The sequence below is a fragment of the Gastrolobium bilobum genome, unplaced genomic scaffold (assembly GCF_033153095.1).
Source record: "Gastrolobium bilobum isolate Gb01-03AN ecotype WA unplaced genomic scaffold, APGP_CSIRO_Gbil_v1 utg3625, whole genome shotgun sequence".
NCBI classification, from domain to species: Eukaryota; Viridiplantae; Streptophyta; class Magnoliopsida; order Fabales; family Fabaceae; genus Gastrolobium; species Gastrolobium bilobum.
In genome coordinates this window covers 4,077-24,828 of record NW_026899438.1, presented here as the reverse complement: position 1 = coordinate 24,828, position 20,752 = coordinate 4,077, and the positions used below count along the sequence as shown (strand labels likewise).

General features: G+C 36.9%; 1 long non-coding RNA gene and 2 other non-coding genes across 4 annotated transcripts; 1 reads left to right on the top strand and 2 right to left on the bottom strand.

The window, feature by feature from the left end:
- Positions 1 to 6,309: 6,309 nt before the first annotated feature.
- LOC133290459 (uncharacterized) lies at positions 6,310 to 9,213 on the bottom strand. Of its 2 annotated transcripts, none has more exons than XR_009748674.1 (4): positions 9,102 to 9,213; positions 8,834 to 8,971; positions 7,243 to 7,357; positions 6,310 to 6,661 (listed from the first exon to the last, which is right to left on the bottom strand). It is a non-coding gene; the product is annotated as an uncharacterized LOC133290459 (long non-coding RNA). The 2 variants fall into 2 exon arrangements; XR_009748675.1 differs by having other exon boundaries at positions 8,834 to 8,974; positions 9,102 to 9,199.
- A 922-nt stretch (positions 9,214 to 10,135) lies between these two features.
- LOC133290461 (small nucleolar RNA R71) lies at positions 10,136 to 10,242 on the top strand. Its single transcript, XR_009748677.1, has one exon. It is a non-coding gene; the product is annotated as a small nucleolar RNA R71 (small nucleolar RNA).
- Positions 10,243 to 20,344: 10,102 nt separating this feature from the next.
- On the bottom strand, positions 20,345 to 20,451 carry LOC133290460 (small nucleolar RNA R71). Its single transcript, XR_009748676.1, has one exon. It is a non-coding gene; the product is annotated as a small nucleolar RNA R71 (small nucleolar RNA).
- Positions 20,452 to 20,752: the final 301 nt, after the last annotated feature.

Here is a 20,752-nt window from a genome sequence, read left to right as displayed (position 1 = left end):
ACCAGTCAAAAGTAAAAGTTCAGGAGAATAATACCAATAAAACTCAATCAACATGCAATCCTTCGAAGATATAGGCAATCAACATGTGAATGCCCTAGAAAATGCCCAATAAATGCATGCTTCAGATATGATAAGTGAGATGAAAGGAATTGAGATGAGTTACATACCTTGATGTTGATGAGAAGATATGGAAGAAGCTACGAAGATGGATGATACACAATGGGAGATAAGGGATGCGTTATGGAAAACAGAGGCAGAGTATAAGAATGGAAGAGGAAAAGAGAAGAGGAACTCTGTTATATCGAATTTGTGACAGGGCGCTAAAAACGTTGGCTTACCAGCGTTTTAGCGTCCTTGTCCAGAGAAAAATACACACTTTGTGCAGCACAGCGCTAAAACGGTAAGACTTAGCGTTTTAGCGCTGTTGGCCAGAGTGCATGGATTGGTGTTGTCAGTGAACGCTAAAACGCTCATAATGAACGTCTTAGCGCGCACAACCAGAGAGTTTCATAATGATGGAACTCTGGGGACGCTAAAACGGTCATGGTTGACGTTTTAGCGCCCAGCACATAGCAAAAAATTTCTCTTTGATTTTTCAAAAAAAAATTTCCCTTTTCTTCTTCCTCTTATGGATATGGTATGAACATGGAATTACATACCTAGTACAGTGGGTTGCCTCCCACTCAGCGCTTGTTTAACGTCACGAGCCTGACGGTTATGATCTATTTTACCTCTAATAGAGCAACTGTCAGTAGTTGCCTATCAACAGCACTTCCAACATATAACTTCAATCGTTGACCATTGACTGTAAAACTTCTGTCCGAATCCAAAGAACTGATTTCTACAGCCCCATATGGTTTCATATCCTTTACCACAAACGGTCCAGACCATCTAGACTTTAACTTCCCTGGGAACAGCTTCAACCTGGAATTGAACAGAAGTACTTGATCCCCCACCTTGAAGTCTCTAGGTGTGATCTTCCTATCATGCCATAGCTTTGTCTTCTCCTTATACAAACTGGCACTTTCATAAGCAGACAAACGAAACTCATCCAATTCATCCAGTTGTAATAATCTTTTCTGTCCCGCTGCTTTGGAATCAAAATTCAGATATCTCACAGCCCACAAAGCCTTGTGCTCCAATCCAACTGGCAAATGGCATGCTTTTCCAAACAGCAACTGAAATGGAGACATCCCAATAGGAGTTTTGAAAGCGGTCCTGTATGCCCATAAGGTGTCATCAAGTTTCTTGGACCACTGGGTCCTAGCATTCCCAACAGTCTTCTCCAATATTCTCTTCAATTCCCTGTTGGAAATCTCAACCTGACCACAAGTCTGTGGGTGATATGGAGTGCTTATTTTGTGCCTCACTCCATACTTAGCCAAAGCATACTCCACCATCCTATTATCAAAATGAGTGCCCCCATCACTAATGATAGCTCTAGGGACTCCAAATCTTGAAAATATATTCTTTCTCAGAAAAGCAATCACCACCCTGGAATCATTGGTTGGTGTAGCTATAGCCTCAACCCATTTGGAAACATAATCAACTGCCACCAATATGTACTTGTTAGAGTAGGAAGAAGGGAAAGGTCCCATAAAATCCATACCCCAAACATCAAAGATCTCCACTTCCTGGATATTGTTCAACGGCATTTCATGTCGCCTAGAAATATTCCCAGTTCTCTGACAGTTGTCACATGCCTCCACAAACTTCTTTGCATCCTTGTACAAAGTGGGCCAGTAGAAGCCACTCATCAAAACTTTTGATGCAGTTCTCTCACCTGCAAAATGTCCACCATACGCAGAACCATGACAATGCCACAACACATCCTTCTGTTCTTCCTCTGGAATACACCGTCGGATCACACTATCTGAACATCTATAGAAAAGATATGGCTCATCCCAAATATATCTCTTAACATCTGAACATCCTTCTGTTGCCATGTTAAATCCTTAGGCATCAATCCGGCAGCTTTATTGTTGGCAAAATCAGCAAACCATGGTGGTGTACTGATAGATAAGACTTTATCCCCAACCATCTCTGTTACAGCACATATTGCCAAAACATGTTCATCAGGAAACTCTTCTCTGATCACTACTTCCGGCCCTACTTGAAGCTCTTTTTCTGTAATCCTGGATAAGTGATCAGCCACCAAATTTTTAACTCCCTTTTTGTCCTTGTTTCTACCTCAAACTCTTGCAACAGTAACAACCAGCGGAGCAATCTGGGTTTAGCATCCGGCTTACTCAACAAATACTTTAAAGCTGCATGGTCAGTGTAAACAATAACTTTTGATCTTAACAGATATGGCCTGAATTTGTCAAATGCATACACAATAGCCAGTAATTCTTTTTCTGTAGTAGCATAATTCTTTTGTGCATCATTTAAGATCTTACTGGCATAGTAAATGACATGCAACAATTTATTCACTCTTTGGCCCAATACCACTCCTACGGCATAGTCACTGGCATCACACATTAATTCAAATGGTAATGAAAAATCAGGTGCCATCATGATAGGTGCAGTGGTCAACTTTTCTTTTAAAACATGAAATGCATGCAAACATTCATCATCAAACAGAAATTCTTGATCCTTAACTAATTAGCAATTTTTGAAAAATCTTTTATAAACCGCCTGTAAAATCCTGCATGACCAAGAAAACTCCTCACACCCTTAACATTTACAGGTGGAGGAAGTTTCTCTATCACAGAAATTTTTGCCCTGTCCACCTCAATTCCATTCCTAGACACCTTGTGTCCAAGAACTATACCTTATGTCACCATAAAGTGGCACTTCTCCCAGTTCAAAACCAAATTACAGTCTTGACATCTTTTCAAAACAGAATCTAAATTCCCTAGACATACATCAAAATCAGAACCAAATACAGAAAAATCATGCACCTTTGAAATGTGGCAGGAGCATTGCATAAACCGAAAGGCATCCTCCGGTATGCAAATATTCCATATGGACATGTAAAAGCAGTCTTCTCCTGATCCTCTGGTGCCACAGCTATCTGATTGTACCCTGAATAACCGTCCAAGAAGCAATAGAAAGCATGTCCTGCCAACCTCTCTAGCATCTGATCCAAGAAAGGAAGTGGAAAATGATCCTTCCTGGTTGCCTTATTCAGCCTCCGGTGCGGTAATCAATGCACATTCTCCAGCCAGTGATTGTCCTTGTGGGAATCAACTCATTGTTCTCATTTTTCACCACAGTCATCCCCCCTTTCTTGGGCACGGTCTGCACAGGACTCACCCAAGCACTGTCTGAAATTGGGTAAATCATCCCAGCATCAAGCAACTTCACCACCTCCTTCCTCACTACTTCCTTCATAGTGGGGTTGAGTCTCCTCTGTGGTTGCCTTACTGGTTTGACCTCTTCTTCCATCAATATTTTGTGAGTGCAAAAGGAAGGATTAATACCCTTGAGATCTGAAAACTGCCATCCAATAGCCATTTTATTCTTCTTGAGTACATTAATCAACTTCCCTTCTTCCTCATCAGACAACATTGCATTAATGATTGCTGGATATGTTTGATCATCCCCAAGGAACACATACTTCAAATGTGAAGGTAATTCCTTAAGTTCTACCTTAGGTGCTCCTTTTGGAATGTCATCAATCTTCTTCTCAAGCTCTTCCACTTCTGGCTCTTCTTGGTAATCCTCTGTACCTATCTCTTCTTCTGATCTTTGCTCCTCAACTGGGAATTCTTCTTTTTTATTCACTTCTTCCACAACCTCCTGTATCACATCCAATCTAAAACAATCCTCCACATCAACAGGATGCTTGATGGTTTCGAATACATCAATTGTAACTGTTTCCTCATCCACCCTTAGCAACAACTTTCCTTGTTCAACATCTATCAAAGATCTTGCAGTTGCTAAAAAGGGTCTTCCTAACAATAAAGGACTTTCTGTATCCTCTTCCTCCATGTCAAGAATCACAAAATCCACTGGAAAATAAACTTGTCTACCTTGACCAAGACATCTTCAACCACACCTTCAGGCCTCTTGATAGATCTATCTGCAAGATGCAGAATAAGATTGGTCTCCTTTAAAGTGTTAATTCCCAAAGCTCTACATACTGTCAATGGCATCAAGTTTATACTGGCTCCCAAATCACACAATGCCTTTCTCACCTCCACATCTCCTATAGCAATAGAGATACTGAAGCTTCCTGGATCTTTCATTTTTGTAGGAAGCTTCTTCTGGATTAGGGCACTACACTCTGCTGTTAGGGCCACTGTCTCACCATCAGTTAATTTCCTCTTCTTAGTAAGAAGATCCTTCATGAATTTTGCATAGTGAGGCATATTTTCCAGTGCTTCAGAAAATGGTATGTTAATTTGTAAATTTTTGAAGATATCCAGAAATCTTGCATAGTGCTGCTTCTGAATCTCTTTCTTCAACCTCTGAGGGTAAGGAACTTTAGCATAGGGAGGTAAACTAATTGGCTGTTCTTTCTTGTTAGCCATCTTCTTCTTTTCCCACTTCATCATCTTTTGTGGGGAAGCATTTTTACCAACTTCTACCTCTCCTTCATTCTTATTGTCCTTCCCTTCCTCTTCTTTGTCAACTCCAACTATAACATCTCTAACAACTACTTCCTTCTCACTTTTCTCATTTCTCATTTTCTCTCCTTCATCATCAGAGACTACATCTTCAACCACAACCTCTTCTTCATTCTTTTTATTTTCCACCTTCTTTTTCCCTGGTTGAAGTACCAACCCACTTCTTGTCATAATTGCTTTACAGTGCTCCTTAGGATTCACCAGTGTATCACTTGGAAATTTCCCTTGTGGTCTCTCTGATATCTGTCTTGATAATTGACCAATCTGGGTCTCCAAATTTATGATTGATGCTTCCTGATTTTTGAAAGAAGTTCTGGTCTCCTGCATAAATGCAGTTGTCTCTTCCCTGAATGAAGTAGAACCCTGAATATAATCCTGAGTTGTCTTAGATAACTGAGCAAACGCTTTCTCCCATGCAGCAGGATCACTTGACTGCTCCTTCATATGTGGTGGTGGAGGATGTAATGGTGGATTCAATTGGTGGTTGGAACTATAGCTGAATCCTGGGTGTTGATTCTTGTTTTTCCATGGTGGCATATAAACATTCTTTCCCTGATTGTTGTAGTTCCTTTGATTATTCTGATCATACCACACTCCATTCACCTCTGCTTGTTCTGATGATCCCCCATAATCACACTCCTCTGTCACATGGCCCTTACCACAGATAGCACATACACTCTTTGTTTCCACAGAAACTACCTTTTATGAAGAGAGTTGCTTAATAAGGGTATCTAATTGTTGCTGTTGTTGTCTCTGTGTCTGCATCAGTTGATCATTCCTTGCCAACAAAGCATCATACCCATCCAACCTGATAATTCCTGTCCTTCTGTCAGCCACTGGAGCATTATCAAATTCTTGAGATGCTAATTGTAACAGCCCGTTGTACACCGGTATTGTTAACATTGATTATGATATTAAACGCAGTTACAATCACAACAATTCATTTATAAAAATGCGAATAAACTTTTCCCGTTATTACGCGAGGATTTAAAACAATAACAAGCGTAATAATTAAAAGCTGTGACCGTAACTGTAAACTCTTGCGGAATACTTATTTAAACTACTTCTATGTCTTATTTTACTTATCATAAGTTACTAAGGGGTTCCCAGAAACCCACTTAGCCAATTACTAACTTTTACGTTTTTACTTACCCGAACATGGTTCACTAATTAAATTACTGCGAATGCACCACAAAAATTCAGACCTTCCACTCAGGTTATATTTTTTTCTTACTTAATTCCCTTTCTAAAAAGCTATCACACGCTATGATCGGAGCACGTTTGTTCCGGATATCGCCGTTTGAAGTTGGATAAGCAAAACAGCCAACCAACCCCAAAACAGCTCAAAACCTCTCTCACTCCTCGAATTACTGCAGAAAATTCACTCATCCAATTGCTCTCAAATTTTTATTCTACAAACTAGACACCTCAATCTTCGATTTGATATATCATACGCTTAATTTGACCAAGAAATGAAGCAGGAATAAAATTCCCAAAACTGGACCAATACAGCCCCCAAGTGCAGGGAAGTTGTGTTCACTGACTTCCACAGGGCTGCGCACAACCTATAAAATTCTAATATTTTTACACAATGTAGGGGACATCTCAAGCTTCAAAACGGCGTATAGCACGTCCCTATCGGACCTCTATGGAGGGAGATATGCTCTCCCGAAGTTCACCTAAAATCTGCCAATTCTACAGAAAATTCGCCAGAGTTTCCTTTGTTTTTCCTTAAATCCCCAAATTTACATAAGCTTGCTAATACCACAAATATACCTAATAATCCAATGGGTGGCACACACAAGGACCAGCAATGCCTTGGGGCTCTTACAACCCACAATATACAACAATTCCATATCATATACAGTAGTATACATACATGATCCATAACTCTATATATATCATATCAAAAAGGTGACTCTGTGCCATAACTACAACATCCTACATCAACCTACATAAACATAATACATCACAGTGTCACAATATATGCAACAGACTCCCAAAATAAGCAGGCAACATCTATGCTCAGATCTACTCATCAACCACGGGCCTCTTGCCCCGAGAACGATCGTCAACTGCTGCGATACCTGAAATATATCCCCATAACGCGGGGTGAGAATGAATCTCAATAAACTTGGGGTTTATGGAGCAGTCTCCACCCAAGAGTCCACTTCCTGCAAGAAAATATCAGGTACCAAGACATAGATAACACCATATAATCCATATTAGAATTTCTGTATCATATATCTTTTCTAATAATTCTCATTTATTCTTATAATGTACTTTCTTATTAATCTTAAGTATGTTCATGTCTTATGTATGAATAAGGCTTCCATCTTATATTTGTAATGTCGTATCATATTCAATAGCATACTCATAATGATTAGAGAACTAAAGTATTATCGGCTATACCTTATGTATACCGTGATCATATCCATAATTGTTTCCTCTGTTCAGAAACCATAACTTACACTTCCAAGGCTTTATTTCATTGAAGATCCTATCATATTAACTTATCATAACATAAATAATATCATATGCATGCACTATATGAATGCAACTACGCAAAGTATCAATATTAACAACAATTATATCCATACGGAAACCATAATCGCCACTGATCATGGCGGAACAAAAAGGCTGAGAAAACTCCTAACCGAAAGCTTACCTGAATGCTTTCCGTTTCTATAACTTGTTTTACACAAAGACTATGAACTTAGCTATCCACGTGTAGTCCGTCTCACAGGGTTCGAATTTCTGGGATTCACACCTCTTGCTTTTCACTGTTACCATAATTAACGTACCGTTAATGACAGTTTATTATATTATTTATTTAAGTAACCAATATTCTTTCGGTTACAAACGTTCATTAACTTTGTGATTCCAACATTCCTTTATTTATTACAATTCATGGCATACAAGGTCTTACTCTTAATTCACAAGTCATAATAGACCCTTAATCGGTTAGTTCAACCACCAATACCCATACATATTTTTATCTCATTAAGACTTACATACACTCTTACGGTCTACAAAACATAGACAAACAATTCATATAAGCTCATTCTAATTCATTTCTCTTACTAACCAAAATCATACATATATAATTTCATCAAGTTTAATTAGCTTATCTCTTGTGAAAGCATTCACACACTATAGTTCCATTAACTTGACATAAAACTAACATCAATTTCCTTAGCCATGTAATACATATTGGTCGAATATTTACATATACATATACTCATGGATTTACCATTTCATCTTAGTTAATTAATGCTTCATTTTACTAACAATTGCAAAGGAACATCACACACTCATAATATTAATTAACACCATTCAATGGCCAAAATACATGTATAGCCTAAATGTGCCCATGTAAGTTCCCCACAATTTATCAACTTTTATATTATAAAACAAGCATTCTTTAAGCATACCTACATGATCAATAATCATTCTTCATCACTCTTGCACTATATGGCCGATTGACCTATTTAATGATTCCATAATTTTCTTTCAAGCTTTCAATCACTTACGTCATATTCAAGGAACCTCCAACACCATTTAGCTTAATGACAACATAATTCCATTCACTTCCATGAAATAGCCGATTGGAACTTATAGAGTTTCAAGGATTTTCTCACCACCTCTACTCTTTACTCTGTATTCTATCAATCTTTAACCAATCATTGAACATGAGTTCATATGCAAAATTAATCAAACACATCATGTACCTATTTAAACTACCATTGCCAAATAGTAACTATATGACAAATTGAGACTTCTATCAACTTCACTACATTAACACCAACTTGTTTCATGCTAAGTAACCTTCTAATATATATTTTTAGTCGCACACACACATAAAAACAAGATCTAAATATGTCTTATGTAATTTATTTTACTTGGCCGAATTGGCCTATAAAGGATTCTATAGTCTTTCTTCATAATTTCACTCTTAATTTAATTAAAGCAATCATCAAACAATCACTTGAAATCAATATTTCTTTTAGACAATCTAGCAAACACATGGTTGGCACCACTTAATCACATTATGGCTGAAAATTTCTTTGTATATACAAGGTTCCTCTATTTTTATTTTCAACTAAAACAAACATATATAAACTTCCAACAACTAAATACCAATAATCAATCATAAAATTCATCAATATTTCCATGTTTAAACTTATTAATAACAGCCCCCCATCCAAGCAATTAATTTTATAACTTGAAATCTAACACACCAAGTGAAGATTATTTACCTAGGCTAGCTTTTCCAATCACCAGGGAAGACTCCCCAAAGCTTTAAACTATTAGCTTTTCCAATCACCAAGGAAGACTCCCCAAAGCTTTAAACTATGAAATAGTGTCTTTTTTTCTTTCTTTTCCTATGCAGGTCGCTGCTGCCCAAAGGAGGAAAGAAGAGATTTAATGCTTCCCACAAAAAAATAAATCTGGAAATAACTTCACAACATAGTTATCTACATGTTTCATGAAGACCACGAGGTGAAATGATGACTAGAACCTAACCTTCAAACTTGCCCTTTCTCCATTGAAGTCTTCGACCAAGGAAGAAGAGAGGGAGAGAGTACAGAGCGTGTTCTTTAAAGAAGGAAAGAGAAACCGCCTATTTAACATGTTGATGACCAAGCTTCTTCAATTTTTAAACCTTCATTTTAACTTTGTTTTTAATTCCTATTGGTTCCCCTAAAGTGCTTTGACTTTTCTTTTACAACAACTTTCATCATCTCTTTATTAGAAAAAATAACAGCAACGTAACTTGAAAGAAAATAGACAACACTTATTAGGAATTTAGGTTGGTAACCAAAATTGTCTTATTATACAAGTCTTTAAAGGTTTTAACTTTCTTAACCTATCTTAATTTCTATTGGTCCTTTCTTATCAATTTTCCACAACATTCATCAATCATCTAATGAAAGAAAAGAACTTACGTAACCATGTAACAAAGAAGAGACAAAATCGTTTATGACTAAGCAATATCACTAAGTGTATTTATTTACACTACTTTGACTTTTATAAAATCAAAACCCATCTTATTGGTTTGTAATTAACCAAGTTTGACTTTTTTTTTTTTGTAATTAATTTAAGCCCCATTTAATTAAATTAAAGATACTTTGAACCCACTAATTTCTTTTTTTAAACTATTTAATTATACATTCTAATCCATATTTAGGCTTATTTTGTCTAATCACCAAAATAACCCTAACTTACACCTTAATGACATTCATATTTTTAATCATATCAAATAATTATATTTGAATCCTATTACACTTGTATGATTGTAACATCTTATTAATTATTATTTCAATCTAATAATTTATCTCACATAATTTTCTTGAATAAGTGTTTAATTTAATTAGACACCTAATTAATTTCTTTTCTCTTAATTTACTGATGAGGGTTGTTATACTAATGACTCAAAGATATCCAAGGCTTCTTGAGGGGTCTTGGTAGTCAATGATCCACCAGCAGTGGCATGCACCAAGGTTCTAGTGTTAGTGGTCATTCCTTGCAGGAAGATTGCTGCTTGTTGCCATGCCTCAATTCCATGCTGTGGACCTTTCCTCAACAAAGTCTTGAATCTCTCCCAAGCCTCATAAATAGATTCTGACTCTTTCTGCTTAAAGCTTGTAATTTCATCCTTCAACTTGGCCCTCTTGGATGCCGAGAAAAACCTTTGCAAGAACTTGGTTTGCAAATCATCCCAAGTTGTTATACTTCCTTGTGGCAATGATTGCAGCCATCTCCTTGCATCATCCGTCAGTGAATGAGTGAATAGTCTCAACAGAATTGCATCTCTTGTGACACCGTTTATCTTCACAGTATCACTTAACAATAGGAAGTTCTCTATGTGCAAGTAAGGGTCCTCCCACTGGTTCCAACAAACTGATCCTTCTACACCAAATGTATCAAAGCAGGCTTCAATTCAAAGTCGTTGGGCTCCACTGTTGGGCGCACAACACTCCCAATTGGAGGAACCACTGCAGGAGTCATGTACTCTCCCAGTGTCCTCTGTGGTGGTGGTGGTCTGTGATTCTCTGCCATTATATCTTCCTGATTAACCGTACTTGATTCACCAATTTCTTGCAACTGTCTCCTTTGCCTGGCTGCCCTTTTGTGCTTCCTCAATGTCCTTTCTAATTCTGGATCATATAACAACAAATTTGGATCAAGTGTACCTCGCATGTACCAGAATCAAAATTGACCAGAAATTTAACATAAACTAAAATACTGAAAAATAAAAGGATTCAATCTCAGAATTCTATAGTATCAGTTAGTGTTGAAAAACAAATTCCCCGGCAACGGTGCCAAAAACTTGTTGGACGTTTAGCAAGTGCACTAGTCGTACAAGTAATAAAATGATGAGTAAAGATCGTTCCCACGAGGAATTGTGTTCAAACACCAATATACCATAGAAAACTAATTTGAATCAAATAAGTGTTTGTAAAAATCATGAATAATTTGTCACCAGAAAATTGATTTTGAGTAAGTTGACACAAGTAAATATGGATTAGGAATTAATAAAAACAACAAGTAGTCAGAAAACAACTTTCCTCCATGATAAACCATATAAGAATTGATCATATGATGAATTCCTTTCCATGTGGTGTTAATCAACCTTTTACTTATCATCAAGATGTAATCCCTTACTACCCTGATAGAAACATTAATCCGAAACCCCAATCCCTTGGTGATTTCTTTCTTAATACATGCATGAAATACTAAGGTTTTAAGATTACATCAGAACTCTAGCATCAATCCCTTGAGTACTAGAATTCTGATGTTGAGATTATCAATTACAGAAGTCATATAAACATCCCTGTTCTATACTGCTTCATTGATAGAAATAATTAACTCAGAAAATCTCAAATCAGCACATGAAAAATACTTCATCATATTAATCAAATCAACATAATATTATCATGGAGTTCCATTGCATTCAGACTACAAAGACTCTACTCAGACATGACTAAGGAATAAATAAGAGAAGAAGAAGCAAACTTCATTTCCATGTTGAAAGTCTTCAATCTCCAACTATTACAAGGAAATCCTAATACAAAAACGAAAGAATTTAGAGAGAAGTCAGACTAAGTTTAAGAGAGAGAGAGAGTTCAGATCCCCCAAGATTCTCCTCTAAGTGTCAAGGCTTTGCCTTATATAGTGTTACAATTAAAAACAGAAAACTGATGTGGGCGCTAAAATGTCCATAAGTGGCCGTTTTAGCGTCCATGCTTTACGTATGCTCAACTGCTTTTAACTGATTTCAACGCTAAAACGTTAAGGAATGACCGTTTTAGCGTCCAAACTTGGTGAATGCTCAACTAACTTGAACTGACTCCAACGCTAAAACGTTTGATTTGGACGTTTTAGCGGTGAAGACCAGAATCTTTTTCCACTTTAGGGCGCTAAAACGCATATTGCAGGCCATTTTAGCGTCCAAGACCAGCAATTTTCCATCTTCTTAGTGTAGCAGCGCGCTAAAACACTCTGTGTGGACGTTTTAGCGCTCATCACCAGCAAGTTTTGGCCTCTTCCTGTAACAGGGCGCTAAAACGCTCAGTGTGGACGTTTTAGCGCTCAACACTTAGGCAATTTTTCTCCTCTTGAGCTCCAGAATCTTCTTCCTTCTCCAGTTGTCTTTCAAGCTTGCTTTTCCTACAAGAATCATACAAATTTCCAATAAAGCTCTTGAACTTGTAATTGAGGACATCTTAGGACATTAACCTTGTTTTTCATCATTTAATCACACAATTTGATCCTAATTCATGCTAAAAACCATGATGAACTAAGGGTTCATCAACGGACTACACGTGGATAGCTAAGTTCATAGTCTTCGTGTAAAACAAGTTATAGAAACAGAAAGCATTCAGGTAAGCTTTCGGTTTAGGAGTTTTCTCAGCCTTTTTGTTCTGCCATGATCAGTGGCGATTATGGTTTCCGTATGGATATAATTGTTGCTAATATTGATACTTTGCGTAGTTGCATTCATATAGTGCATGCATATGATATTATTTATGTTATGATAAGTTAATATGATATGATCTTCAATGAAATAAAGCCTTGGAAGTGTAAGTTATGGTTTCTGAATAGAGGAAACATTTATGGATATGATCACGGTGTACATAAGGTATAGCCGAGGAAACTTTAGTTCTCTGATCATTATGAGTATGCTATTGAATATGATACGATATTACGAATATAAGATGAAAGCCTTATTTATACATAAGACATGAACATACTTAAGATTAATAAGAAAGTACGTTATAAGAATAAATGAGAATTATCAAAAAAGATATATGATACGAAAATTCTAATATGGATTATATGGTGTTATCTATGTCTTGGTACTTGATATTTTCTTGCAGGAAGTGGACTCTTGGGTGGAGATTGCTCCATAAACCTCAAGTTTATTGAGATTCATTCTCACCCCACGTTATGGGGACATATTTCAGGTATCGCAGCAGTTGACGATCGTTCTCGGGGTAAGAGGCCCGTGGTTGATGAATATATCTGAGCATAGATGTTGCCTGGTTATTTTGGGAGTATGTTGTATATATATGTTACACTGTGATCTGGTTATTTGATATCTTGCCAATGCATGGTTATTAGCTGGGCTTTTTGATAGGCTATACTAGCCTATGTACATATGTATATATTTGTGACGCTGTGATGTATTATGTTTATGTAGGTTGGTGTAGGATGTTGTAGTTATGGCACAAAGCCACCTATTGATATGACATATATAGAGTTATGGATTTTGTCTGTATACTGATTTATATGACCTGGAATTGTTGTATATTGAGGGTTGTAAGAGAACCAAGGTTTGTTGATTCTTGTGTGCCACCCATGATTATTAGGTACAAAATTGAGGATTGATATCACAATTGTAAAGTTAGGATTTATTGGAAAAACAAAGGAAACTCTGGCGAAATTTCTAGAAATTGGCAGAATTTAGGCAAACTTTGGGAGAGCATATCTCCCTCCATAGAGGTCCGATAGGGACGTTCCATACTCCATTTTGAAGGTGGAGATGTCCTCTATCTTATGGTAAAATTTGAGAGAATTCTGGGTTGAATGCTGGCCTGGAGAAGGCAGAGAGTGCAGACTTCCCAATTACTCACTGGACTTGTGGCAGTTCTTGACCGGTTTTGGGAAATTAATTCCCGCTTCGTTTCTTAGTCAAATTAAGTGTATGATATATCAAATTCAAGATTGAGGTGTCTATTTTATGGTATAAAAATTTGAGAGAAATTAATTGAGTGGTTTTCTGCAGTAATTCGTGGAGTGAGGGATGTTTGGAGCTGTTTTGGGGTTGGTTGGCAGTTTTGCTTGTCCAACTTCAAACGGCGATATCCGGAGCAAACGAAATCAAAATAACTCGTGTGATGGCTCATTAGAAAGGTAATTAAGTCCCATAAAAGATACTAAAAGATGAGATGAACACAAAGAAAGTTGAGAGGATATAAATAAATATACCGAACCACGTTCAGATAGGTAGAAAACCAAAGATTGAGAAATTGGCTAAGTGGGTTTATGGGAACCCTTTAGTGACTTGTATTAAGTAAAATAAGATATAAAAATAGTTTAAACAAGTATTTCGCAAGATTTTACAGTTATGGTCACAACTTTTATTTATTACGCTTTTTACGGTTTAAAAATGCTCGCGTAATAAACGGAAAAAGTTTACTCACATTTTTATAAATGAATTGCTGTGATTGTAACTGCGCTTAATATCATAATTAATGTTAACAATACCAGTGTACAACGGGTTGTTACAAACCCAGTCCATTTGGTGTCCATATCACATCCGTATATAACGGCAAAATGTGTTTTGTATAACACATGAGGCTAGCCTAATTATAGGAATAATGGTATACTAAACATATTTCACATGGGCATAATTCGCTATGACTTCCTGGGTATGTTCCTTTCCACGAATAGTCTACACATTTATCTTGACTAGTCATCAGACCTAGTCCATAACATAATCATTATCACATGATTCCAACATCTTTCTCATAGTTCTGCATATATTTTCCAACTCTTAATAATTCTCGTATCCTGTTACAGTTCTAATCCATTGTCTATTATGGCTCATATAACCTATGCTCAACACTGTAGAGCAACCCATCAATTTTCTTGATCACCCCTCCACTTTGTGGTTGTAGAATATCTATTACATTGAAAATACCACCACTTTGTCTATCAAAGCTTCAATACATCGCGAGGAATGCCATCATTTACTAGTCCACGCAGTCAGCGCACCAATATCACCTGGTGAGTCTCAACTTCGAGCGATGTCCGCCTTGGACTTCCAAAAGCCACACCTCTTAGGATCCAACCCCAAAGGGAAGCCCAGGACAATTTCATTAGTCATATTACTACCAAACATGTATGCTATCGTGTAACTTGTACACCAGGACTACTTAATGAATCCTATACCAGTTGAGCGTCCAATGACACTCCAAGAGACAATCTCTTCAGACACTTACCATCATAGGGGATTCCATTTGACATCATTGTCCTATAACCAAAGAATTCAATAATTTATTACAATATAGATATATGTAGGCGCTCGGGCCATCCCAAATTGTATTTATACATATATATTGGCACTTAGGCCATCACTGGATTATCATCCATCTATTCATCAGAGTATATATACAGGCCATCAGGCCATTATGTATTATGCACTACCCATTACAGATATCCCCTAGCAATTAGGCCATTTCAAACTACAATATTCATCCCTTGGGATTTCCAAGAGACATCCACCATATATCAATTCTCTTATGCATTATACCACCTGAACCTCTACCAAGGAGCCATCTCCAAAAAAAATCCCACACATTAATGCACACCTATAAGCATGTTACATCATAACAAAATCGCAAACTATCTGACATTATAAAAATATAATACTACTCTTAGTACATAACATTTAGTCATACTTTCTTATATCGCATTTGTTTCCTTCATGGCATATCCTTCCAATTAAACCAGTATTTCATTATTGACAATCGTACTTTCAATGAACCTTGTCCAATGCCATCTATGGCAATTCTCTCAACTTCCTACATTGTACTCATGGTACATCATGATATCCTTACTTATGTCCAATCAATATTCAATCATCATGGACTAAAATTCTATATTTCAACATTGAAGTACCTAACACATCACCATCATAGTCATTCTAAGGTACTCACATTCCTCAAACTCAGATCTTAAAGATTCCAATTATTTTTACACCCAAACATCTCAATTCATTAAAGTGTATGCCCTTCATTAGAGACTTATAACTTTCTTATCTAACCTTAAGGTATCTAAGCTTACATATAAGCATACCTATTCAAATTTGCAAGAGTTCACCGGGGTTCCAAGTCACCCACCATGTCAAAGTTAGACAACTAAATCCATACGTACCTAATGATTTTAACTACTCCACACATCTAGGGAATATTCACCAACACTATCATCATGATATCAACTCATTTTGATTATACTTACTACCCATAAGACCACAAATCCACTTATGGTAGCATCCTACCTAAAAGGGTTAGACAAATTATTTCAATTCATTCTCATCAGGTCCTTAACCATATATAATTTACTTACAGCCCTCTCTATCTGTGGGGCATCTAACACTTCAGCCACAATATCAGGCTAAGGACTTGCATAAGTGCTCCAGGGTTGCAACGCAGGCTTCTCATGATGACCACACATATAACACAAAGGAATGAGCTTATCAGACCCACACTAAGGAATTACATATGCAGTAATCAATAAGAGTCTACATACAACTATACAGCACTTAACACAATCATACAGTAATCAGAGTTCCCTAAGAAACTGCTTTGATACCATAAAATGTAACAGCCCGTTACGTACCAGTAATGTTATCATTGCATATAGTATTAAACGCAGTTACAATCACAATCATTGAGTTAATTAAATTACGGGTAAACTTTTTCTTTTATTAAATCCTTATAGTTAAACATTAACCATTTCTGTAATCAATTAAAAACAACACCATAATCGTAAATGCAAAACTCGCGGAAGCATAAAACTTATTTATTATAACCCCTCAAAGCAATGCCATTAACTCTAGGTTATAAAAACGCTTATTTTCAAAAATTACACTGTGGTAATCGATTACCCTTCTTGAGGTAATCGATTACCAAAAGTTCCAGAATGAGGCAGTAGCTCAATTTGGGCTCCCCTGTTTTGGGTAATCGATTACCTTGACATAGGTAATCGATTACCTATGCAAAGGTAATCGATTACTTTGATCACAGTGGCTCAAATCTTGCGTCCCCTGTTTTAGGTAATCGATTACCCTACAGTAAAAATGACAGATGACGGCTTTTAAAACACAATATTGGTTATGTATTCTACCCTTGACACTTTACTACTAAATATACAACTTACACAAGAACTAATGTAGGCTCTAGGCCCTTCCATCATGCATACTCATTACGTAATGCATCAATTACATTCTTCATCATTTTCTTTTGTCATTTACACATTATATGGCTCATTTTACATCACAAATATCCAAATGCCTCTAAACACAAAAAATGTGGCCATGGACAAGTTCCATGCTCACCAAAGTACCAATATAAACAATAGGCATGAAATGGGAATCAAATACAAAAGACTTAGAATCTAATCATGAACACCACAAAAGCATGGAAATCTCAACATGCAATATGTTCATGATCTAAGTCCAAAATGCTAAATGTAATGCTATGTGCATCAAATATGCTCCTCCAAAATACCATGCTCTCCATATGCACATCATGATCCAACTACTCCACTAAGCGGGCCTCTTGCCCGATGGTCCTCCATGCTCACTATAACCTGAAATGATGTCCCCAAACGCGAGGTGAGATATACAAATATATCTCAGTAAACCAAGGGTACTAGAGGATCACTCCACCCCATGGTTCACTCAATGTGCATACAATGATCATCATATAAAATGCATAACATACAAAATCACAACACTGGGCTCACATCCATGAACATCCCCACAAGGATTCCGTTCACGGACCCCATCATATAACTCCCTGGAAGCTTCTTGGTGCCTCTCCTGTAACAACCCATTACGTACCGAAAATTTTATCATTACACATGGTATTAAATGCAGTTACAATCACAGTAATTGAGTTAATTAAATTACGGGTAAACTTTTTCCTTTTATTAAATCCTCATTATCAAACATTAACCATTTCCGTAATTAATTAAGACAACACCATAATTGTAATTGCAAGACTCGCAGAAGCATAAAACATACTATATATAATCTCTCCAAGCAATACCATTTATTTTTGATTTTAGAAAACACATTTTCGAAATTTAACACAGTGGTAATCGATTACCATGTTTGAGGTAATCGATTACCAAAGGTTACTGTAGAAGTCAGTAGCTCAATTTGGGCTCCCCTGTTTTTAGGTAATCGATTACCAAAGATTGGTAATCGATTACTGAACTAGGTAATCGATTACCAATGCCCAGGTAATCGATTACTTTGATCACAGTGGCTGATTTTTGCGTCCCCTGTTTTTAGGTAATCGATTACCAAGGAAAAGTAATCGATTACCACACTGTGAAAATAACAGATGACAGCTTTTTCTTTGCAAAAAGGCTTATGTTTTTTATGAACCCTTAGTTCATCATGATATTTAGCAGGAATTAGGATCAAATTGTGTGATTAAATGATGAAAAACAAGGTTAATGTCCTAATATGTCATCAATTACAAGTTCAAGAGCTTTATTGGAAATTTGTATGATTCTTGTAGGAAAAGCAAACTTGAAAGACAACTGGAGAAGGAAGAAGATTCTGGAGCTCAAGAGGAGAAAAATTGCCTAAGTGTTGAGCGCTAAAACGTCCACACTGAGCGTTTTAGCGCCCTGCTACAGGAAGAGGCCAAAACTTGCTGGTGATGAGCGCTAAAACGCCCACACAGAGCGTTTTAGCGCGCTGCTGCACTTAGAAGATGGAAAATTACTGGTCTTGGGCGCTAAAACGGCCTGCAATAAGCGTTTTAGCGCCCTAAAGTGGAAAAAGGATTCTGGTCTTCACCGCTAAAACGTCCAAATCAAGAGTTTTAGCGTTAGAATCAGTTAAAAGCAGTTGAGCATACGTAAAGCATGGACGCTAAAACGGTCACTTATGGACGTTTTAGCGCCCACATCAATTTTCTGTTTTTAATTGTAACACTATATAAGGCAAAGCCTTGAAACTTAGAAACAGCTCTGGATCTGAGGGATCTGAACTTTCTCTCTCTCTTAAACTTTAGTCTGACTTCTCTCTAAATTCTTTTAGTTTTAGTTTTTGTATTAGGATTTCTTTGTAATAGTTTGGAGATTGAAGACTTTCAACATGGAAATGAAGTTTGCTTCTTCTTCTCTTATCTATTCCTTAGTCATGTCTGAGTAGAGTCTTTGTAGTCTGAATGCAATGGAACTCCATGATAATATTATGTTGATTTGATTAATATGATGAAGTATTTTTCATGTGTTGATTTGAGATTTTCTGAGTTAATTATTTCTATCAAGGAAGTAGTATAGAACAGGGATGTTTATATGACTTCTGTATTTGATAATCTCAACATCACAATTCTAGTACTCAAGGGATTGATGCTAGAATTCTGATGTAATCTTAAAACTTTAGTATTTCATGCATGTATTAAGAAAGATATCACCAAGGGATTGGGGTTTCTGATTAATGTATCTATCAGGGTAGTAAGGGATTACATCTTGATGATAAGTAAAAGGTTGATTAACATCACATGGAAAGGAATTCATCATATGATCAATTTTTACATGGGTTATTATGGAGGAAAGTTGTTTTCTGACTACTTGTTGTTTTATTAATTCCTAATCAATATTTACTTTGTGTCAAATTACTTACAATCAATTTTCTGGTGACAAATTATTCATGATTTTTACAAACTCTTATTTGATTCAAATTAGTTTTCTATGGTATATTGGTGTTTGAACACAATTCCTCGTGGGAATGATCTTTACTCATCATTTTATTACTTGTACGACTAGTGCACTTGCTAAATGTCCAACAAGTTTTTGGCGCCGTTGCCGGGGAATTTGTTTTTCAACACTAACTGATACTATAGAATTCTGAGATTGAATCCTTTTATTTTCGGTATTTTAGTTTATGTTAAGTTTCTGGTCAATTTTGATTCTGGTATATGCGAGGTACACTTGATCCGAATTTGTTGTTGTATGATCCGGAATTAGAAAGGACATTGAGGAAGCACAAAAGAGCAGCCAGGCAAAGGAGACAGTTGCAAGAAATTGGTGAATCAAGTACGGTTAATCAGGAAGAGATAATGGTAGAGAATCACAGACCACCACCACCACAGAGGACACTGGGATAGTACATGACTCCTGCAGTGATTCCTCTAATTGGGAGTGTTGTGCGCCCAACAGTGGAGCCCAATAACTTTGAATTGAAACCTGCTTTGATACATTTGGTGCAGAAGGATCAGTTTGCTGGAACCAGTGCAGAGGACCCTTACTTGCACATAGAGAACTTTCTATTGTTAAGTGATACTGTAAAGATAAATGGTGTCACAAGAGATGCAATTCTGTTGAGACTATTCACTCATTCACTGACGGATGATGCAAGGAGATGGCTGCAATCATTGCCACAAGGAAGTATAACAACTTGGGATGATCTGCAAACCAAGTTCTTGCAGAGGTTTTTCTCAGCATCCAAGAGGGCCAAGTTGAAGGATGAGATTACAAGCTTTAAGCAGAAAGAGTCATAATCCATTTATGAGGCTTGGGAGAGATTCAAGACTTTGTTGAGGAAATATCCACAGCATGGAATTGAGGCATGGCAACAAGCAGCAATCTTCCTGCAAGGAATGACCACTAACACTAGAACCTTGGTGCATGCCACTGCTGGTGAATCATTAACTACCAAGCCCCTCAAGAAGCCTTGGATATCCTTGAGTCATTAGCATCTCAAGAATTTGATAATGCCCCAGTGGCTGACAGAAGGACAGGAGTCATCAGGTTGGATGGGTATGATGCTCTGTTGGCAAGGAATGATCAATTGATGCAGACACAGAGACAACAGCATCAACAATTAGATACCCTTATTAAGCAACTCTCTTCACAAAAGGTAG